The sequence below is a fragment of the Gorilla gorilla genome, chromosome 5 (genome assembly GCF_029281585.2).
Source record: "Gorilla gorilla gorilla isolate KB3781 chromosome 5, NHGRI_mGorGor1-v2.1_pri, whole genome shotgun sequence".
NCBI lineage: Eukaryota > Metazoa > Chordata > Mammalia > Primates > Hominidae > Gorilla > Gorilla gorilla.
The window spans coordinates 163,523,842-163,548,520 of NC_073229.2; the positions used below are offsets into that span (position 1 = coordinate 163,523,842).

Genomic DNA, 24,679 nt, shown 5'->3' on the forward strand with positions numbered 1-24,679 from the left:
TGTTTCAGGGTAAAATCATTCAATTTAGGCTTCTTCCCCCAAATTTCAATTAGCCCAAGTGGCATCTAACTTTAGGGAGGTGTTACGAATTAGGTAACCCCAAGTTATTTGCATTTCTTCTTTTCCTGAGAATGGAAGTAGCAAGGTATAAAGTGTTATAATAATGGCTACTAATTTGCAAAGAGGTAAGACGATCTTACAGGAGTAAACCAGCTTGCTGGAAATGAGTATTTTCAGTTAAGGGCCAAAATTGTGTAGCACGAGCTCCCAGAAAGCCCCTGGAATTGTGCCAGCAGCCACGGCCATGAATTTGGCAGTGGCTGCTGTAGCCTTGAGGCAAGGTAGGCCTTTGCTACAGGATCAAAAGACAGACTGTAATAAGCTATGGATTTTTGGTGCTTTCCTTGTAATTAAAGCTATTATAGAATCAGAATTTTATTTAGAAGCTTCTTTATTCCAACCAAAAAAGATAGTACATTCAACATTAGGACTTTACTGTCCTAATGAAGAGAAACTTCATTTGCTCTAAGAACACTGTAAGATGGACAATTTTGGAAACATATGGAATTCTCCCAAAGTGGCCACTATAATTCCAAATCATCATCGGTGAAATAGTGCCAGTTTGTGAGATGTGTGCAAGCATTTGGATAATAATAAAGAAGCAAGTGTCTGGACTGGCAGAAGTGCACACTTGAACTGAGATTACCCCTGGAGAAATGATCCTGGTCAGTTGAATGTGTTGGTTCTGCGTTTTGTGTCTTGAGCCCCTAACCAGTGGTTGGCCACCCTTGACAAGAGACTTGATAATTTGTGGCCCTCAGCAGATAGAATTTTTGGATATTCTGTCTTTCATATTAACTGCCAGTTGTAAACACAGAACAGAGGAAAAATGGACCTTGTATGGTTTTTGGTGGGTGACTTGAAGTAAATTTCATTTACTGGGGAACATAAGCTTGACAAAATTTTTATTAACAGCTTTATTGAGGCCAAATTGACATACAATAAAATGTACATAATTAAACTATAAACCTTGAAAAGCTTTGACATTTGTATACACCCAGCATAACAATCAAGATAATGAAAATATGCATCATAAGTTTCCTCATGCCCGTTGGTAATACCCCCTTCTTCTCCCTGCTCCCCATCCCTCTGAGTCCCCAAGCAACCACTGATCTGTTTTCTAACACTGTAGATTAGTTGGTGTTCTAGAATTTTACATACATGGAATATAGTGTGCATTCTGAGAAAAAATATATGTTTTTTTCACTCAGCATAATTTTGAGATTCTTCCATGTTTTGTGTGAGTCAATAGTTCACTTTTTGCATTGATTTGTATTCTGTTATATGGGCATACCAAAAATTGTTTATCCACTCACCTGAACATAAACATTGAAGCCTTCTTTCCCTAGGTTTCTGCTGTTATAAATAAAGCTGCTATAAATATTCATCTACAAGTTTGTGTGTATAGATATATACTTTGTTTTCCTTTAAGTAAATATCTAGGAGTGGAATTGCTGCGTCATATGGCAGGGATATAATTTCCTTTTTAAGAAACTGTCAGTTGCCCCATCGTGCAATGTGGTAATGGCGGCAACCAAGCCAGGGCTGCTCCATGATGAGGAAGAAAAGACGGCTTGCCAGGACAGTGATGGAGAAGAACAAAAAGGCAGGATCGCCTCAATGAAAAGAGGGTGGCTTTGCCAGTTTGTAATTTAAAATACTGAAGCAGAGTCTTTGAAGCAACAAGGAAATGCACACTATGCCAAGGAAGATTACAACGAAGCTTGCAACTATTAGACAAAAGCCACAGATATGTGCCCTAAAAATGCTGGCTATCATAGTAATAGAGCAGCTACATTGATGATACTTGGAAGGTTCTGCGAAGCCCATGGAGATACTTTCACAGTGAAATTGGATGATGGTTGCTTCTGGGGACATCTACGAGAGGACAAGTGCCACCTCTCTCTAGGGAATGCCATGGCAGCACATTGCGGTTTTCAGAGAGCCCTAGAACCGGATCATAACAATGCTCACTCACAACAGGAGTTCACAAATGCTAATGCAGTCGAGGAATAGGAGAAAGTCATAGAAACAAGTTTTGAGAAGTGGGCTTTTCAGAAGGTTGTTTTCTGCATGGACTATGCCCTAGAATTTGCCCCTGTCTGCCATCACTTCAATATCCCTCAAAGCAGAATGTTTAGCAATGCTGGGTCGTTATCCAGAAGCACAGTCTGTGGCCAGTGACATTTTATGAACGGATTCCACCAATGTGGATGCTCTGTATGTACGCGGACTTTGCCTTTATTATGAAGATTGTATTGAGTAGGCAGTTGTTCAGTTTTTTGTGCAGGCTCTCAGAATGGTTCCTGACCATGAGAAGGCCTGCCTTGCGTGCAGAAATGCCAGAGCACTTCACGCAAAGAAAGAAGACTGGAATAAAGCGTTTAGGGGAGGAAATTACAAACTAGCTGATGAACTGTACGCAGAATCCCCGGGGTAGACCCCGACAACATAAAAGCAATTGCTAAACTCTACTGTAACCGGGATATGGTTAATTCCGAGCTTGGGAAACTAGATGATGCAATAGACAGCTGCACAAGTGAAGTGAAGCTCATGACACTTACATAAAAGCCTACTTGAGAAGAGCTCAGTGTTTCTTGGACACAACAGTATGAAGAAACAGTGCGAGGCTATGAAAAACGTATATCAGATGGAGAAAACAAAAGAATACAAACAGCTCCTAAAAAATGCACAGCTGGAACTGAAGAAGAGTAAGAGGGATAATTATTACAAGGTTCTGGAAGTGGACAAGAATGCCTCTGACGACAAGATCAAGAAAGCTTATTGGAAACAGGCCTTGAAGTACCATCCACATCTGCATGATGGAGCCAGCGCTGGGGTTCAAAAGGAGGAGGAGAAGATCAAGGAAGTGGCGAGGTCTTTATCATCCTCTTTGATTCCAAGAAAACGATTCATTATCACAGTGGACAGGACCTGGATAAGGAAGACATAAATTTGGGTGATTTTGATGTAAACAATATCTTCAAGGTATTCTTCCGCGGTCCTATGGGCTTCAGCTGTGAAGCATCTGGTCCAAGGATTTTCTTTCTTCAATTGGGCTCATGAAGGGCAACCATCCAGAATCCAGAAAATGCAGAGTCGCTCAGTTTAAATGTAATCAGCAGATCATTTCTATTAAGAGAGGAATATTTAAATCTCAAACCATAATTTGTCTGCCTCTCCTGTAGATCTATCAGTTTTTGCTCAATGTATTTTATTATTAGGTGCATAAATGTTTAGATTTGTTTATGATCTTTTGTCATTATGAAATAAACTTGAAAAATCCCATGTAATATTGTTTGCTGTGAAATCTATCATGTCTGGTAGTAATATAGTCACTACAACTTTCTTGTAATTAAGTTTAGCTAGATTATCTTTTTCTGTCTTTTAACATCTAACGTATGTGTTTGTGTGTGTGTGTGTGTGTGTGTGTGTGTTTGTGTGTAAATGAATAACACCAAAAGCAGTTACTTTGAGAAAATCAATAAAATTGGTCAATCTCTAGCTAGACTGATCAAGAAGAAAAAAATATATATGGAGAGAGAGTACATTTCTTATATGCAGCATATAGTTTGGTCTTCTGTTTTTTTCTTTTCTTTTCTTTTCTTTTCTTTTCTTTTTTTTTGATACGAAGTTTCACTCTTGTTGTCCAGGCTGGAGTGCAATGGCGCGATCTCAGCTCACCACAACCTCCGCCTCCTGGGTTCAAGCAATTCTCCGGCTTAGCCTCCCAAGTAGCTGGGATTACAGGCATGTGCCACCACGCCCAGCTAATTTTGTATTTTTAGTAGAGACGGGGTTTGGTCAGGCCGGCCTCGAACTCCTGACCTCAGGTGATCCGCCAGCCTGGACCTCCCAAAGTGCTGGGATTACAGGCGTGAGCTGCCGCACCCGGCCTTGTGTTTCTTTTCTGTTTGACAATCTCTGCCTTTTAATTGAGATGTTTTGACAAAGTTATATTTAATGTGATAATTGATAGATTCAAGTCTGTCATCTTGCCATTTGTTTTCTGTTTGACCCATCTCTTCTTTTTCTTCCCTTTTCCTCATGTCTTTGGTTGAAGAACTTCCTTTGATATTTCTTTTTTTTCTTTTTCTTTTTTTTTTTTTTTTTTGGTGAGACGGAGTCTCACTCTGTTGCCAGGCTGGAGTGCAGTGGCATGATCTCAGCTCACTGCAATCTGCGACTCCCGTGTTCAAGCGATTCTCCTGCCTAAGCCTCCTGAGTAGCTGGGATTACAGGTGTGCACCACCAAGCCCAGCTAATTTTTGTATTTTTAGTAGAGATGGGGTTTCACCATGTTGGCCAGGATAGTCTTGATTGCCTGACCTTGTGATCCACCCACCTTGGCCTCCCGAAGTACTGGGATTACGGGCATGAGCCACTACGCCCAGCCTGACATTTCTTATAGAGCAAGTCTGTTGCTGATAAATATTTTCAGCTTTTGTATATGTGAAAGAGTCTTTATTTCAGCTTAGTTCTTGAAACATATTTTGCTTGGTATAAAATTATAGTTTGACAGTTTAATAATTTTTTTGTCAGTACATTAAAGATGTTGTGTGTCACTGTCTTCTCACTTGCATTTTTTCTTATAAGAGAACTGCTATCGTTCTTATCTTTGTTTCCCTAAATATATTGTGATGTTTTTCTCTGCTTTACAATGTTCTATCACTGGGGTTTAGGAAAATTTAATTATGATGTGCCTTAGTGTCGTTTTCTTCACATTTCTTGTACTTTGGGTTCATCGGGCTTCTTGAATATGTAAATTTATACTTTTCATTAAATTTGGAAAATTATTGGTCATTATTTCTTCCCATTTTTTTCTGTTACCCTCTCTCTTCTTTTTCAGTGACTTCTATTACATGTATATTAGGCATCTTGAAGTTTTCCACAGCACAGTGATACATGGTTTTTTAAATGTTTATTCTTTCTCTGTTTAATTTTAGATAATTTCTATTGCTATGTCTTCATATACACATATACACTAATCTTTTCTTCTGCAATTTCTAATCTATTTCTTAAACTCCATATATATATATATATATATATATATGTTCTTTGAGATGGAGTCTCACTCTGTTGCCCAGGCTGGAGTGCAGTGGTGCGATCTCAGCTCACTACAAGTTCTGCCTCCTGGGTTCATGCCATTCTCTTGCCTCAGCCTCCCGAGTAGCTGGGACTACAGGTGCCCACCACCACGCTCGGCTAATTTTTTGTATTTTTAGTAGAGACAAGGTTTCACCGTGTTAGCCAGGATGGTCTAGATCTCCTGACCTCATGATCCACCTGCCTCGGCCTCCCAAAGTGCTCGCATTACAGGCTTAAGCCACCACACCTGACCCCTTAAATATATTTTTAGGCTGGGTGTGGTGGCTCACACCTGTAATCCCACCACTTTGGCAGGTCGAGGCAGGAGGATTGCCCAGGAGTTTGAGACCAGCCTGGGCAACAAAGTGAGACCCATCTCTACAATTTTTTTTTTTTGAGACAGAGTCTTGCTCTGTTGCCCAGGCTGGAGTGCAGTGACGCAATCTTGGCTCACTGCCACCTCTGCCTCCCGGGTTCAAGTGATTCTTCTGCCTCAGCCTCCTGCATAGCTGGTATTACAGGAGCTTGCCACTACGCCTGGCTAATTTTGTATTTTTAGTAGAGATGGGGTTTCACAATGTTGGCCAAGTTGGTCTTGAACTCCTGACCTCAGGTGATCCACACACCTCAGCCTCCCAAAGTGCTGGGATTACAGGCATGAGCCACTGTGCCTGGCCTACAATTTTTTTTTAATTAGCTGGGCATGGTGACATGTGACTGTGGTACCAGCTACATGGGAGGTTGAGGTGGGATGATTGTTTGAGCTTGGGAGGTTGAGGTTGCAGTGAGCCGTGATTGTGCCACTATACTGCAGCCTGGGTGACACAGTGAGATCTTGTCTCAAAAATATATATATGTATATATAGTGGTAAAAGACTCTACATAAAATTTGCCATTTTATCCATTTTTATGTGTGCAGTTCAATGGTGTTAAGTATAATCACATTATTGTGAAACATCTAATTTGCTCCTAATTTCATCCAATGAATTTTTCATCTCATTTCTAAAATTTTCATCACTAGAATTTGATTTAGGTCTCTTCTATATCTTTCATGTCTTTACTTAACTTTTGATCATATGAAAAACAGTTACAATAAGTGTTTTAATGTCCTTGTCTGCTAATTCTAACATCTAGGTGGTTTTCAATTGACTGACTTTTCTCTTCATTAAGGGTGGTGTTTTGCTTCCTTCATGACTGGTGATCTTTTATTTTCTTTCTTTAAATTGTGTTTTATTAGATTTGAGATCCTGATGTATGGTAATCCTTGATTGAATGCTGGGCATTATAGATTTTTTCCTTGTTTTGTGCTGGATAGTTTCATATTCCTAAAAAGACTCTTGGTCTCTTCTTGGATGGTAGATTGAAGATATTGTCAGCATGCTTCTCCTCCTTGGAAAGACACAATAGTGTGTAGTGTTTCACACTGTGAACTTTTCTCCAAGAAGCAACACAGGAACTAAACAGGAAAACTGAAAGAAACCACAGTCCCTTTGAAAGAAGTGGTGGGCTGCAGCCTACACCATGAGTCAGGTGAAAAACTAAGTCTGCAGAATCTGAAGGGGGATAAACTGCCTCCAGGAAATACACTCCCACTGGGGAACCAGTTAATCCGGTCCATGGGGGAAGGCCTTAACCCTACTGAGTGCTGGCATTGATTTAGGGATTGATGTGGCATATAAAAGCAGGGGCAGCAGTGGGAAGAGCCTTGTGTGCATTCTCAGTCTTCAGCACAGACTGAGTGAAGTCATTCTTGGTCCTACCTCACAAGGGACTTCCCAGAAGTCTGCCAACTAACTCAAGTGGTGGTTGCACGTTGAGAGAAGCTCCTAGCTGAAATTCATGATATAATTTCAAGTGGGGACAGACTCCCTTGGCCAGAACTGGGGGCAAGTGGGAAGTGTGCTATAGCCATAAGTACAGGAGCTGGGGCTGGGAGGAGCATGTCCTGAAAGCAGCTGTTGCTGTCTCCACAGGGAAGGCTTATGGGCTGGGGCAGTTTTGAGTTTTAAGTGCAGATTGCCTGGAACTTAGCTAGCTGGTGGTAGTGTAACACTGCAAGTATGAGAGACCTGCCTTTCTTTTTTCTTTTCTTTTTTCTTTTTTTTTTTTTTTTTTTGATACGGGGTCTCACTCTTTCTCCCAGGATGGAGTGCTGTGGAGTGATCTTGGCTTACTATAACCTCCGCCTCCTGGGATCAAGCAATTCTCCTGCTTTAGCCTCCCAGGTACCTGGGATTACAGGCATGTGCCACCATGCCCGGCTAAGTTTTGTATTTTTTGTAGAGATGGGGTTTCACCATGTTGGCCAGGATGGTCTCAATCTCCTGACCTCGTGATCTGCCTACCTCGGCCTCCCAAAGTGTTGAGATTACAGGCATGAGCACCGCGCCTGGCCTGCGACCTGCCACCTGCCTTTCTAAGCATGTGGGAGCTGGGTAGGCTTACTGTTGCCTGCTATTCCCCACTCCCTGTGAAACTCTTCTGTGCAACACAGGCAGCTGCACTGCTTCCTGGAATATTACCGGAGCAGCCGGAGAACTGGCCCCCAGCTCCTACTGGGGTTACTTGCCCTGCATGTGGAGAGCCAGAGCATGGACCTGCCTGACCCAGCCCCCACCTGGCTTTGCTCCACCACTTGCCCTGGTAGCTTAACACAAGGGACAGAAACTTTTGGGAGCTCTATGGACCCACCCATTGCCTGAGATTCTAGAATACCTCCCCTGAATTACATAAGGCAAGCACAAATCCCACCACTACTACCACAGCTGACACTCTTTTGCAAGCACCACCTCCTGGCTGGAGGCCAACTGACACAGTCCATTACAGCATTCTCAGGTAGAATAACACAGAGCCCAGGAAGGAGAAAACTTGTGTGTGACCTCAGCTGTCACCATTGCATGCAGCACCCTGGCTAACCAGGAGGTTCTGAGTCTGTCCACGTGACCAGTCTATAGCTCTACCCCAACAGTCAGGCAGCCCTGGCACTTGTGAAGGGTCTGGGAGAAGCGGACTTCTTTTCCCCCTAGTCCATCACTGCAGACACATCTGGGACTTCTCCTATGGGAGCTTAGCATGGGTGCACCTATAGACAGCCTTTCTAGAAAACTTTAGGGTGACTGCATCACTCCAGGAAGGGCACCCTCCAGGTTCAGGCTTGCATAAGGGGTAGAGTTACAATCCCTCTCTACTTGGAACATCAACATTCCTGCAGATGAAAAGAGGTGCCTGCCTGATTTGAATAACTGAAACACTGGATCAGGAGTGTGATTGGGAGGTGAATGGCTTTCCTGCTTGCCTTGCAGTGGAGCTGAGGCAGCTCCCACTCTTCCCCCTGAAAAGACCTCAGTGCATTTCGCCGAGAGCTACCCCAGCCACCTCTGCCAAGGCTGAGACCTCTGCCCACCATTGGGTATTGCACTTACCTACCTGCTTTAGTCATGACCAGTTTCTACCTAGAGACACCTCCTCTACTGGCCTGAAGCCTGAACTATTCAACCCAATAAATAAAATACTGGAGGAAAAAACAAATGAATAAAAAAGTGCACACAATGGGGGAATGAGAAACCTCAAGAGACCTCTGCCATTCCAACCTCATAGGGGACACACTGAACTTGCTCACACAACAAGCACATTGCTACCATAACCAGCAACTGAGAAAGCCATCATACAGAGAGACTCTCTGTAACCAAGGAACAGAATCTTCATCCCTAAAGCACCAAGAGCCACATTAGGCTACAGTAAATTATAAACATTAAAGTCACATTGCTAATGGGGGGAAAAGAAATTTTAAAAAAGAGTAATATCAAAAATAAATTCACGAATAATTACAAGAAATAGTCTACCCAAATGAGAAGAAACCAGAAAAATAATTCTGGCAATACAACAAAACAACATTCTATAACACCACCCCCTACCAAAAAATCACACGAGCTCTCCAGCAATGGATCTATACAAAGATAAACTCTTTAAATACCAGATAAAGAATTCAAAAAGTTGACTATTAAGCTACTCAAGGAGATACAAGAGAAAGGTGAAAACCAACATAAAGAAATTTTTAAAAATTCAGGATATGACTTAAAAAATTTCTAAATAGATATTTTAAAGAAAAACCAATTAGAACACTTGGAAATGAAAGACACATTTGGGGAATTATAGAATGTAGTGGAAAGCTTTAACAATAGACTAGACCAAGTAGAAGAAAGAATTTCAGGCCAGGCACGGTGGCTCATGCCTGCAATCCCAGCACTCTGGGAGACCGAGGCAGGTGGATCACAAGGTTAGGAGATTGAGACCATCCTGGATAACATGGTGAAACTGTCTCAACTAAAAATACAAAAAATTAGCCGGGCGTGGTGGTGTGTGCCTGTAGTCCCAGCTACTTGGGAGGCTGAGGCAGGAGAATCGCTTGAACCCGGGAGGCGGAAGTTGCAGTGAGCCAAGATTGCACCACTACACTCCAGCCTGGGTGACAGAGTGAGACTCCATCTCAAAAAAAAAAAAAAAAAAAAAAAGGAAGAATTTCAGAGCTTCAAGATAAAGTTTCCGAATTAACCCAATCAGACAAAAATAAAGGAAAAAAAATCAAAAGAAATTATCAAAGTCTCTAAGAAATATGGCATTATGTAAAATGGCCAAACCTAAGAATAAGTGGTGTTCCTGAGGGAGAAGAGAAGGCAAAAAGTTTGAAAAACTTCTTTGAGACAATAATTGAGAAAAACTTCCTTGGCCTTGCTAGAAATTTAGATATCTAAATACAAGAAGCTCAAAGAACTCCTGGGAGATCAATTGGAAAAAGGACATCAGCAAGGCCTATAGTCATCAGGCTATCCAAAGTCAATGTGAAAGAAAGAATTCTAAGAGCAGTGAGAAAAAAGCCTCAGGTAACTTATAAAGGAAAAGCTATCAGACTAACAGCAGACTTCACAGTGGAAACATTACAAGCCAGAAGGGATCAGGGTCCTGTCTTTAGTCTCCTTGGAGAGAAAAAACTGTCATGCAAGCATTTTGTATCCAGCAAAACTAAGTTTCATAAATGAAGGAGAAATAAAGTATTTTCAGACAAGCAAATGCTGAGAGAAGTTGTCACTTAACCCAACGCGCTCTACAAGAAAAGCTAAAAGGAGTTCTAACTCTTGAAACAAAAGATTGATGTGCACCAGACTAGCACCTCCTAAAAGTGTAACAGTCACAGGACCTATAAAACAATAACACAACAAAGGAAACAAAATATCTAGGTAACAATCAACTTGATGACTGGAATCATACCTCATATCTCAATATTAATGTTGAACACAAATGGCCTAAATGCACCACTTAAAAGACGGAGATTGGGCCAGGCATGGTGGCTCATGCCTATAATCCCAGTACTTTGGGAGGAGGAGGTGGACTGATCACTTAAGGCCAGGAGTTTGAGACCAGCCTAGCCAACATGGCAAAATGCTGTCTCTACTAAAAAATACAAAAAATTAGCCAGGCACAGTGGTGCATGCCTGTGGGCCCAGCTACTCTGGAGGCTGAGGCATGAGAATTGCTTGAATCCAGGAGGCAGAGGTTGCAGTGAGCTGAGATTGTGCCGCTGCACTCCAGCCTGAGCGACAGAGCAAGATTCTGCCAAAAAAAAAAAAACAACAAAGCAAAACAAAACAAAACAATCACAGATTGGCAGAATGGATGAAAAATCACAAATCAAATATCTCTTGTCTTTAAGTGACTCACCTAACACATAAGGATTCAGAGAAACTCAGAGTAGAGGGATCGAAAAAGATATTCCATGCAAATGGAAACCAAAAGTGAGCAGGAGTAGCTATTCTGTTTTTGTTGTTGTTGTTGTTGTTGTTGTTGTTTGTTTTTTGTAGACAGAGTCTTACTCTGTTGCCCAGGCTGGGGTGCAGTGGCATGATCTCGGCTCACTGCAACCCTCTGCCTCCTGGGTTCAAGCAATCCTCCTGCCTCAGCCTCCTGAGAAGCTGGGACATCAGGCGCCCACCACCATGCTTGGCTAAATTTTTTTGTATTTTTAGTAGAGAAGGGGTTTTGCCATGTTAGTCAGCCTGGTCTCGAACTCCTGACCTCATGATCTGCCCACCTCAGCCTCCCAAAGTGCTGGGATTACAGACGTGAGCCACCACGCCTGGCCAGATTTCTTAAATAACTCAAAGTTGATCTACCATTCGATCCAGCAATCCCACTACTGGGTATCTACTCAAAGGAAAAGAAGTGATTATGTCAAAAAGGTACCTTGAATGGTAATACAAAAAGGTATGTTTATTGCAGCACAGTTCACAATTGCAAAGACATGGAACCAACCAAAGTACCCACTTACCAGTGAGTGGATAAAGAAAACGTGATATATATACACCATGGAATACTACCCAGCCATAAAATAGAACGAGATAATGTCTTTGCATCAACTTGGATAGAGCTGGAGGCCATTGTTCTAAGTGAAGTAACTCAGGAATGGAAAACAAAATACCGTATGTTCTGACTTACAAGTGGGAGCTAAGTTGTGGATACACAAAGGCAAACAGATTGGTATAACAGGACTCTGCAGAGTCAGAAGGGGGAAGACAGGGGTGGGATAAGGGATAAAAAAATTACATATTGGGTACAATGTATAATACTTGGGTGATAGGTACACAAAAATCTCAGACTCCACCACTATATAATTTATCCCTATAACCAAAAACCATTTGTACCCCAAAAGCTATTGAAATAAAAATATTAAATAATAATAATAAAAGATTCTTGTGCATTTTTCTGGGATGTAGTTAAACTACTTGAAAACAGTTTGATCCTTTCGTGGCTTACTTTTAAGATTTGTTCATCAGTCTTAGGGTAGAGTTAATTATTCTTCGCAATTAAGGCAAGACACTTTACCAAATGCTTTGTGAATTACAAGGTTTTTCAGTTTGGCAGGTGGGAGTGGGCACTATTCCCTGTCCTGTGTGAGTACCCACTATTATTAGCTCTAATTATTTTGGATGATTCCTTTCTTGCAACAATCTTCACTACTCTGTCCTGTAAACCCTAGCTACTTTGTTTTCTCCAGATTTTCAGCTCCATCTCCTCAACTCAGGGATACTTTGAAGCTCCTCTTCGGTTCTGTTTTTCTGTTCTGTGGCCTGAAGCCAAGCCAATCATCACTCATCTTATTTGTTTCCCATCTCCCAGCAATCAATGTTTATTGCTGCCTGACACCTAGTAACCTGAAATATGTTGTTTCATATATTTCGTCCTTTTGTGTTGGTTGTTTTGGGCAAGAGGGTTAATCTGTCCTTATTATTCCATCTTAGCCATAAGCACAAATTTTGGCAGCTACTTTTGATCATGCACATAGATTTATTGGGACTCCATCTGTTGATCGTTCTCTGTTGTTTTTCCTCTTGTTGACAAATAATGTTTATGAGATGACAGAACAAGATAAAGTTGAGCTTGGACGAAAACTGCTATATCACCAAGAACTTTTAGTGATAGAAGTCTAATCAGAAAGTCCAAAGAGATCAATCAGTAAAATATAATTTTCTCAGGAAAAAAAATCAGATTCAGTGCTTGGAAGCTTCAATGAAATCATATCTCAGACCCAGAATATGATTCATCTCTCCACCATAAGCCAGGAATCTCAAACAGAAGAGGTTTTCAGGGCCCTCAGATTTGCACGCCAAAGTCGTTTGGCTCAGGGGTCCTCGTCAGTGGCAGCTGAGCCTTGGTGGGTTCTGTAAACTGTGGAAAAGCCTGCTTCTTATTAAAAAAAACAATAAACAACAACAAAAAACTATTGTGGTATAAACAAATGAACTTCATAAACTTACAGACGCAAGAGAATACATTTCAATTCTGAAATAGCAGGGGAAATGACTGCATAATTTTTATTGTTCAGTGATTGATCTTGGAATATGAAAAGTGGGAAAAGTCTTTGAATTGATTGGTTTCTTAAAGTGGGAGTCGACTCCAGTTCTGAAAGAAGAAGGAAGTGTTTATGTGAGTCCTAAGACATTCTCAGTTGGAACTGGAAGTAGTTCTTCCAGTTCTGAGTTTGGCATGATTGATGGAGGTGGTTGGTCTGGTTCTAACCTGTTAACACAAAGTAAGCCCTGTGTAATGTTAGCCATTACTACAGATGAGGATAGGTAGAACTAGCGGGGCTGACTGAAATCTGTGTGCTCATAGCAAGGCATATGTGGGTAGCATGCCTCAAATGCTCATCACTGTACTCTTCTGAGTTTAATTGACTGTGTGTTGCAAGCATGGTAATTTTTCACCCCTGTGGCTTCTTTTTATGTTGTTTATTTTGTGTTTGGCAAACATATTTGATGACAGGGCTTAAGCAAAGTGAAGCAGACAAACCTCATGCTGGATATTAAAGTGCAATTTTTACATTAACTAGAGGAGGCTTCAAAGAAAGAGTTGTGGAAATACGCAGTTAGGGATTGGTGGCAGTCTACTGAGAAGTATACTCTACTTACAGCTACAACCCAGGAGGGAAAACTGACCAGAAATTGAATAAATGGGGCTGAGAAAAGCATGTTTCCAGAGGTGTGTGATGGGGAGATTTGAGATCAGGCAAGTGAGTATCAACTTAAAATGCTGTGGAATGCATCTCCATAGGGACCATGTCATAATGATGTCAGCCATAGCTGATGCAATTAATATTGTCATTTCTAGATGCACATTTCTTCTATGAAACAGGACACAAACAAAAAGGTATCTCTTGTCAATGCAGTCTGCTGCAGGTCCAGGCAATTCTCCAGGGTGACCTCTATCGATATGGGGACTCCATGATCTAGACAAGACATGATCCTGTAACCTGTACCCTCTACGAGACATGGACCCCTCTGCTAAAGGTCAGGAGAGGAAAGAGACTGCCTTAGGCTTGGAATTGCTATATATTGACTCCTGTTCACATTTTAGTGGACAGAAACAGGCTCATTACTTGCCCAAGTACAAAGGAGCTGAGAAGTAGAGCCCTCCGTAAGCAAGCCAAGGAAGGAGAGCTGGCTGTTGGAGAGCACTAGGTACTCGCCTTCTTGCTTCCAGAGCTGGGGCATATATTGCCTCATGCCTTATTTACCACTCAGCTTGGCTTGGTGAACTCTCACTAATCTTTCTGGCTTCTAGTTACGTGATTATTTGCTTCATATTTACCTCTCCTATTAGACTTTAAACTCTGAACTACTTATTTTGTCTTGCTTCTCAACCCATAACACATACAGTATCAAGTGTTTAGTTAGACAGGCATTTGTAAATGAACCATTACCCAAAGTAGGGTAATGACAGAAGGCATCTGGGAATTTTTTTCTGGATCTTGTCAATACTTTGTTTTGCTCACTATAGAAATGTTTAAAAGTTATAGGCTGGGCGCGGTGGCTCACACTTGTAATCCCAGCACTTCGGGAGGCCAAGGAGGGCAGATCACTTGAGGTCAGGAATTCGAGACCAGCCTGGCCAACATGGTGAAACACCGTCTCTACTAAAAATACAAAAATTAGCCGGGTGTGGTGGTGGGTGCCTGTAACCCCTGCCCCTACTAGAAAGGCTGAGACAGGAGAATTGCTTGAATCTGGGAGGTGGAGGTTGTAGTGAGCTGAGATCGCACTGCTGTACTCCAGCCTGGGCGACAAGAGTGAGACTCCATCTAAAAAAAAAAAAAAAAAAATAGTTATAGCCAGCCTGATTTCACAGGTGCTAGACAAGAAGTTGCAAGACACTTACATGCCTGTATGGTATAGGTGCTACAGATCATCAATACTTACTCTAGTTTCTGATATTGGGTTATTGGCTTGTTCATGGCACAAAATTCCACCAGATAATATTAATTGTTAGGAACATAGATTATTAAAAATAGGCCGGACGCAGTGACTCAAGCCTGTAATCCCAGCACTTTGGGAGGCTGAGGTGGGCGGATCACGAGGTCAGGAGATGGAGACCTTCCTGGCTAACACAGTGAAACCCCGTCTCTACTAAAAAATACAAAAAATTAGCTGGGCGTGATGTTGTGTGCCTGTAGTCCCAGCTACTTGGGAGGCTGAGGCAGGAGAATCACTTGAACCCAGGAGGCGGAAGTTGCAGTGAGCCAAGAGCACGCCACTGCACTCCAGCCTGGGCAACAGAGCGAGACTCCATCAAAACAAACAAACAAACAAACAAACAAACTCCATTTCTTTAAAAATTTTCTTCAATTTTTTTCTGACTCCAAACATAATATGTATGGATTATAGAAAAATTATAAAGTAAATCAAATATAAATAAGTCTTCATTTCATTGTTCAAAAACCATTGTATTATCATCATGGCATACTTATTTTCAGACTTTTATCAACATGCGTATCATCATATAGTTGATCTCCACCAGTAAAACAGATTTTTATCTAGAATTTTTTTAACATTTTGTCATGCCATTTTCATTTTTACCTAAAGTTTTTTTAAACATTATTTTAAACAGCAACACAACTTATCTTTCTATGTTTAAATAATAATTTACTAAACCATCTTTTTAATAGTAGACATTTAGATTGTTTCCAAAAGCTTTTGACTACATATAAACCTGCAATAAATATTGTAATGCACAAACATTTTCAAACATTTTTCTATATTTTGGACTATTCTCTTAGGATAGATTCACAGAAGGAAAACATAAATTAAAGGCTATGAGCATTTACACAGCACCTTTAAGTGAGTTGAGAGTTTTGGGGTTTTTTTTGAGATGGAGTCTCTCTCTGTTGTCCAGACTGGAATGCAGTGGAGTAATCTTGGCTCATTGCAGCTTTTACCTCCCGGGTTCAAGAGATTTTCATGTCTCAGCCTCCCCGGTAGCTGGGATTACAGACACATGCCCCCCATGTCTGGCTAATTGTGTTTTGTTTATTTGTTTGTTTGTTTTGAGATGGAGTTTCGCTCTTGTTGTCCAGGCTGGAGTGCAACGACTCCATTTCGGCTCACTGCATCATCTGCCTCTCTGGTTCAAGCCATTCTCCTGCCTCAGCCTCCCGAGTAGCGGGGATTACAGGTGCCCACCACCATGCCTGGCTAATTTTTCGTATTTTTAGTAGAGATGGGGTTTCACCATGTTGGCCAGGCTGGTCTCGAACTCCAGACCTCAGGTGATCCACCCGCCTCAGCCTCCCAGAGTGCCGGGATTACAGCCGTCAGCCACCACACCCAGGCTTTTTTTTTTTTTTTTTTTTTTTGTATTTTTAATAGAGACGGGGTTTCACCATGTTGGTCAGGCTGGTCTCGAACTCTTGATCTCAAGTGAACCACTCACCTCGGCCTCCCAAAGTGCTGGGATTACAGGTGTGAGCCACCACGCCTGGCCCCTAAGTGAGTTGATAGTTTTAAACAAATTATCCAACCTGCTTACTATTTTCTCAGTCATAAGTATGGAGTATGAGCTCCAGGGAGTTTAAAATACTTGTTCTTTTTTTGTTTGTTTGTTTTTTGTTTTTTTTTAAAGACAGAGTCTTACTCTGTGGCCCAGGCTGGAGTACAGTGGCCTGATTTCAGCTCACTGCAGCCTTTACCTCCCCGGACTCAGGTGATCCTTCTACCTTAGCCTCCTGAGTAGCTGGGACTACAGGTGCCTGCCACCACGCCTGGCTAATTTTTGTATTTTTTTGTAGAGACAGGGTTTTGCCATGTTGTCCACGCTGGTCTCGAACCCCTGGGCTCAAGCAATCCCCTCACCTCAGCCTCCCAAAGTGCTGGGACTACAGGCATGAGCCACCACACTGGCCTAAAATACGTAGTTGTTTTATGTAGGAGTCAAAACAATATTATGAAGTATTAATAACCCCTATACAATCAGCAGTACTTCATCCAATGAGACAATAATAACATGCCCAGCAATTCCACGCTGCCTTATGTAGCAGGTTCTTAACATTCAAGAAAGAAACACCTAAACCCATCGAGAATCCTCCAAGTTACAAAATTACTTCAACGTATAGTTTTCCCCCACAAATTTCCATATTTGCATTGGCTAAAGCACTGCAGAAATAATTTCTTCAATCATCCTTTCTTCCTTTCATATTGAGTAAATATGGCAGAATCATTCACATAAGAGTCACTGACCAATTCAATATTCTTTTATTCTTTCACTTATTCAAAACCAAATTTTTCTGGCTAATAATGGTTACTTTATTTGCTCTTTACTTTTTCAACGCTAGCTTGCTTTTGGGGTCCATGCTAAATAAACATGGTTTTTATTATTCCATGTTTTCGCTGATGAGAAGGGAACAAGATACAATTATTGGATAGTCCCATAGCTCCAGCATCAGCTGAATGACTATCTCAGGTACCATCTTTAAACATCCGCTAATCCAAAGTGACAATCTACTCTACATGTCAAGGGCTTCCAGGAATTATGTGTGAATGCACAACCATGAACAATAAATCTACACATTTCAAGGATCTATTGTGATTTTTTTCAAAGCACATTAAGAGGTGGTTATAATTATCCCCTTTGTGCAGAGAAGGAAGATAAGGCCAGTAAGTAGGTAGTTGTCTTGGCCAAGGTCATATTGTCCATAAGTGGGACTGCTGTGATGAGGCTCAGACTCAGGAATAGAATGCATTAGAAACAGAATCTTCATTATATACATGAGCAGATGGAATGAAGCTGAGTAAGACATTATTTCTGAGAATCAATGAGATGTAAATATAGGTGGAAATAAGAGTAGACAAGAGAATAGGAAATCAAATCATCCTACAGAACAATCCTTACAGAATAATAACTGCACAAGAGATGACCTCAATTCACTCATGAAGGGAAGAGGAAACGAACTGATATTTTTGCCATATGCTGGCTGAAGACATGTGGAGGAAATTGCAAGCCAATTTGAGTTGAAGGCGCATCGCAGGAGCTGACAGCACAATTTCTTTTCCCATCAATTTTCACCCCTGTCCCCACCTCCACCTCACAAGGGACCTGGCAATATAGACATCCAAAAAAAAGTATATCTCAGTTAAGAATAGAATGTTATGTTGTGCAGCAGCATAGAAATAAAAAAGAAGTTTCCAATACAATCTAGTTTTTAACTCTTGAGAAATTGTATAATTGAAAATAGTACCCTACATAAAAGTTAAAGATATTTATCTTTTAGAATGTAATGCACATATTTGTTCAAATATGGGCATAATTAACTGGACAAACTTCTCTCTGCTTTTTAATTCAAGGTTTATATTCAAATGCATTATTTCTTTTTTTAATTTAACTTTTATTTTCAGTTCAGGGGTACATGTGCAGGTTTGTTAAACAGGTAAAGTTGTACTATGGGAGTTTGTTGTACAGATTATTTCATCACCCAGGTATTAAGTCTACTACCCATTGGTTGTTTTTCCTGATCTCCTTCCTCCTCCCACCCCCCACCCTCTGATAGGCCCCAGTGTGTATTGCTTCCCTCTGTGTGTCCGTGTGTTCTCATCATTTAGCTCCCACTTATAAGTGAGAACAGGAGGTATTTGGTTTTCTGCTCCCATGTTAGTTTGCTAAGGGTAACGGCCTCCAGCTCCATCCATGTTTCTGCAAAGAACAGGATCTCATTCTTTTTTATGACTGCATAGTATTCCATGGTGTATATGTACCACATTTTCTTGATCAAGTCTACCATTGATGGACCTTTAAGTTGATTCCATGTCTTTGCTATTGTGAATAGTGTTTGAAATGCATCACTTCTTAGTAATGTATAAGATAACACACATTCAGTTTTGTTAAGCTTGATTAACGTTTATTGAGTCCAAAACTTGTGCTACTAGAACTAAAGACGTAAATTCCCCTATTACTGATATAAGTCATAACCCTCAGTTGAGGATGAGCCATAAGAAACAGAACCCCAAGAATATAGTACATGTAGAAACCAAGAGTTGGTAGGGTGGCAATAGGAGTAAGGTTGCAGTGGGAGTAAGAAGACCTCAATAGAGCCCAGCTCTAACACGTAGGATCTCTGAACCTCAGTTTCTCTATCTATGAAAGGGGGATACAATGATATCTATTCCTTTTACCTCTTGGGATGATGTGAGGAGCAAGTAAGGCACAGTTCAGAGACAATAAAATACTATATTGATGTAAGATATTATTACCAATGTTACAATCATTACTGGCTGTAGAATAGCTCTCTTTCTTCACAGGTTATTTTTGGGGTGACAACAGCTTTGGTCCACCTTGACCAATCAGAGAGTGAATGAGAGGTGAGATTCTGGAACGTGGGAAAAGGGCAGGCTCTTTTTCTTGGGACCTGTCCCAAACCAAAGCAGGGCTTCCAGTAGGATCTTGTGTTTGCTTGGGTTGGTTATTTTATATTTGGTTGTGAAAAGTAAGCAATGGGTGCAAAGCAGGCTCACCATGTGCTGGTTTCCACTTCAGCCCACTGCATCTTGGACTGCGCTTTTACTACTTGCCTGAGTCCAGCAAGACAGAACACTCGCATGCACAAGTTTTATGAAGCGGGTTTATTACCCACAGACAGGCAGCAAGGCACAACAGATGCCAAGGATGCAGGGCAAGCTGGTCCCTCAGGACTTAGGAAAGCTACCTAGGGCAGATGGACTGTCATCTGCAGGCATCCAACCTGCATCACAGCTGAGGGAGTCTGGATAGCAACTGCCTTGGGTTTTATAGTTCAGGGCAATGTGACTTGCTGGGCTAAAGCATTTAAAAACATCCTTTGTCAAAGAGGGAGGGGGAAGGAACAGAGACTGAGCTGTTCTGGCCAGTTCTTCCTTGCCTCAGGATGTGCATTCCCAGCGCATTCTACAGCTATTCTTTTTTTTTTTTTTTTTTTTTTTTCTAAATGGGGTCTCTATCACCCAGGTTCACTGCAGCCTGGAATTCCTAGGCTCAAGTGATCCTCCCATCTCAGCCTCCCTAGTAGCTGGGATTACAGGTGCGAGCCACTGCCCTTGGCTTCTACAGTTATTCCTTTCTTTTTTTCATATGGAGTCTCATTCTGTCACCAGGCTGGAGTGCAGTGGTGCAATCCTGGCTCACTGCAACCTCTTCCTCCCAGGTTCAAGCGATTCTCCCACCTCAGCCTCCCGAGTAGCTGGGACTACAGGTGCGTGCACCACCATGCCCAGCCAATTTTTGTATTTTTAGTAGAGACGGGGTTTCACCATGTTGGCCAGGATGGTCTCGATTTGTTGACCTCGTGATCCACCCGCCTCGGCCTCCCAAAGTGCTGGGATTACAGGTGTGAGCCACCATGCCCAGCCTACAGTTATTCTTAAGAACAAGAAGTGAGACATAGATGGGAATTGAACAATGAGAACACATGGACACAGGAAAGGGAACATCACACTCTGGGGACTGTTGTGGGGTTGGGGAGGGGGGAGGGATAGCATTAGGAGATATACCTAATGCTAAATGACGAGTTAATGGGTGCAGCACACCAGCATGGCAGATGTATACATATGTGAGAAAGTGGGGAAAACTGGGTTGGTTCAAGGCCACTGGGAGAACTGTACTGCACTGGGTTAATGAATAAAAGAAAAATGGCAGTGGTAAATGCACCTTGGCCTCAAATAAATGTTATCGTCTATCTGAGCTCACATAGATCTCTTCTTATTAAGTAATTAACACATTCATTCATTCAGTATTTATGTGTGACCTACTCTGCACTAATTTTGGCTTCCTTTTAGCCTTCCTCATCTGAGCACACTGCTGAGCTGTATGAAGACGCCTGCTTAAGCTGTATGTCTCCAATGAGACTGTGAGCTCCTTAAGGGCAGGGCACATACCTCATACCTCTATTCTGTCCTCTGGAATGCTCAGCAGAGTGCTAAGAAAATTTAAGGGGCCATTCTTAGGGGACCCCGTAATATTTTCACAGTTTGATGATTTTTTTTTTTTTTTTTTTTTTTGAGATGGAGTCTCGCTCTGTCACCCAGGCTGGAGTGCAGTGGCATGATCTCGGCTCACTGCAACCTCCACCTCAAGTGATTCTCTTGCCTCAGCCTCCCAAGTATTTGGGACTACAGGCACGTGCCACCATGCCCAGCTAGTTTTCGTATTTTTGGTAGAGACGGGGTTTCACCATGTTGGCCAGGATGGTCTTGATCTCTTGACCTTGTGATCTACCTGCCTCGGCCTCCTAAAGTGCTGGGATTACAGGCATGAGCCACCGTGCCTGGCCCAGTTTGACGATTTTTAAAGCGTTGTGCTACCTGTTGAGTTCTTTAGGAGGGGCTGCCCCTGAGATGAAGATTAGAATGCTGGGAGTGGATTGGGAGTGGTCTTGGCAGCAACGCCTGTGGAAGGAAGCGGAAGGACAGATTGGGCAGAAGATGAACTTCAATGCAGCCTCAAGAAAGTCCTCAGTTCATCCATGGGAAGCTCCTAGGATGGTCTCCCAGAGTTGTCCCAACTTGACGAGAGAGCCAGGCCTTTATTCCAGACACTGGATGCAAGCTGCCTCCGGAAGGGGTGTGACCTTGAGCAAGGTGGTGAGGAAATTCCAAAAGAAGGTGTCCGTTGAGGGCCATTTGCTGACAGTATTCCCAGTAATGGAGGGAAGAAGTTCTTCAGTCCTGAAGGGGGATTTGAGCAGCACTTCACAATGTCCATTACTTACTGTAATATTGGTGCAAGACAATGCTAGAAGCCTTATCCAAGGAGAAAAAAAGTGAATTTTAATACAGACATGTTATATCTCTCATATTGTTTCCTGAAAAGATCATTTGTAAGTGACTTTGAAAGTATACATAAAATGGAAGTTCCCCCCAAACATATACTTCAGGAAAATATTTAAAAGCAAGCAAGCAAACAAACAAAATACAGTGGAGATGAAAGTTGTGTTAGTATTAGTGTGATTAGTCAAGATAATTTTGTTTCATGTGTTTGATCACAATTCAAATTAGTTCTGGAAGGGAAAATTTTATTGTCTCTCGTAACCAAACTTCAGGAAGGGTAAAGTTGCACCTAGACCTCAGGGACTCAGATAGTAACAGATTACCTTTTTGTCTCTGCTTCTTTCTTCATATTTTCTGTTGATATGGTTTGGCTGTGTCCCCACCCAAATCTCATTTAGAATTGTAGTTCCCATAATCCCCATGTGTTGTGGGAGGGACCTGGTGGGAGGTCATTGAATCATGGGGGCAATTACCTCCATGCTGTTCTTGTGATAGTTGAGTGAGTTCTCACAAGATCTGATGGTTCTCTCTGCCACCATGTGAAGAAGGACGTGTTTGCTTCCTCTTCTGCCATGATTGTAAGTTTCCTGAGGCCTCCACAGCCATGCTGAACTATGAGTCAATTAAATCTCTTTCCTGTATAAATTACCCAGTCTTGGGTATATCTTCTTAGCAGTGTGAATACAGATGAACAGAGTGTGTATTCTCCCACACTCACTTCTTTCACACTGCTGGAAGTATGGCTAACAGCAATTTACAGGCTTATAGTTTCATCACTAAAGAGGACTTAAAACATGATCTCTCTGTTGTCAAGTTAAAAGCTCCTGGGGGAGGGGGAGGAATGCAAATTAAAACCACAGTGCAATACCACCTTACTCCTTCAAGAATGGCCATTATTAAAAAGTCAAAAGCAACAGATATTGCTATGGATATGGGGAAAAAGGAACTTTTATGCAGTGCTGATGGGAATGTAAATTTGTACAACCTCTATGGAAAACAGTATGGGGATTCCTTAAAGAACTAAAAGTAGATCTACCATTTGATCCAGCAACCCTACTACTGAGTATCTACCCAGAGGAAAAAAAGTCATTACATGCAAATAATCTTTGCACGTGCATGTTTATAGCAGCCCAATTCACAATTGCAAAGATGTGGAACTAACCTAAGTGCCCTTTGACTAATGAGTGGATAAAGCAAATGTGGTATATATACACCATGGAATACTACTCAGCCATTGAAAGGAATGAAATAATGTCTTTGCAGCAACTTGGATGAAACTGGAGGCCACTATTCTAAGTGAAGTAACTTGGGAGTGGAAAACCAAAAACCATGTGTTCTCATTGATAAGTGGGAGCTGAGCTGTGAGTATGCAAAGGCATACAGAGTGATATATTGGACTACAGATACTCAGAACAGGAAAGGTGGAAGGGGGGTTAGGGATAAAAAACTACACATTAGGTACAACGTACACTACATGGGTGATGCGAGCACTAAAATCTCAATTCACTGCTACCTAATTCATCTGTGCAACAAAAAACTATTTGTGCCCCAAAAGTTACTAAAATGAAGAAAAAAGGAAAAAAGCTAACTCCTGTGGGAAGATTTCTGTTGGGTCAGTGTTATCCACAGACCAATTAGCTGCAGCCAGAGGGTAAGATGAAAGTGTGATGAATGTTTCAACTGGGCCCATCTGGGCACCCTTAGCCATTCACTGTGCCCAGGGCACATAGGATTATGGGAATTCTCACATGAACGTATGTAACTAAAGTAAAAAAGTGGCATTTTGTGGAAGGGTAGGACAAGCAATGAGTAGACAGAACAGAAGATGTTCACGGCCATATATTAGAGTTTTCTTATCTTCCGTGTTTGAATCTTGTCAGGCTGTTTTTATATTCTTTTTGGCTTTGTCATACGGACCAGTGCATTTATTATGGAAATAGATTATATAGCTATCAGTAATTTGTTCATAAATATTAGATTCTGTTCATTTTGCACAGAGATTAATCACCTGCCAAAATGTACATGATTTTCTTGGTGTAGAAAAATTACTTATTAGTCATATTAACAAGGGAATATCAAACATATTTTGAAGGGCTAGAAATGAAGACATAATGACCATATACTTATTTTTAATAGAATATTTATTTATATTAACAAATGTTGCTTTATAGAAGACATTTCAACCTTAATCAAGTAAACCCTCTTTGAGTGATTTATGATATAATTTTGTTAGCTATATATGTCTTTATTATATGAAGAAGATTTGGGAAAAAAAAAAAACTTTAAAAAGAGTCCCTGTCAATTACAGCTTAAAATCTATGCTTTGAAACAGAAATTTTAGAAAAGGTCTGCTTAGCTGTTAACTCTTCTGGTGATGGAGTTTCCAGTTTAATATCCATTTCACACCGAGGTGATTAAGTCAATTGTGATAATTCCACCCCATGGTAAAACCAATCCCAGTGGTTGGTTGGTTCAGAAATTGGTCCATGACATGATACATGAAGAAAAGGATGGTTCTGGAGAAAGTTTTCTTTTCCCTACATGTCACGTGAGCTCTGCTCATGCCACCTGTCACCGGTCCACGGTGCGGCCAACACTGACGACAGCCCAGGAGAGAGATGAGAGAAGCCTGAGTCTCTGTGGACATTATTGATCAGTGAATTAATCAACCCTGAAGCCTGCCCTTGCCTTCTTGACTTTTGATAGATAATAAATGTATTTCTCATGGTTTAAGCCAGAATCAGGATTTCTATTATTTGCAGCTAAAAAGTTCTTAATAGATACGATTGCAAAGTAGAAGAGAGAAGCTTATTATCAAATAATTGTAATACTGTGTACGTAATCCATACAAACAGAGGTATTTATAAGGTATAGGGGTGCTGCAAAGTAGGGAGGTATATGAGGAAGTTTCTCGG

The 24,679-nt window shown here is 41.4% G+C and overlaps 1 pseudogene; it reads left to right on the top strand.

Annotated features, from left to right (window-relative positions):
• The first annotated feature begins 1,560 nt into the window (after positions 1–1,560).
• LOC101130635 (dnaJ homolog subfamily C member 7-like) lies at positions 1,561–3,126 on the top strand (annotated as a pseudogene).
• The last annotated feature ends 21,553 nt before the right edge of the window (positions 3,127–24,679 follow it).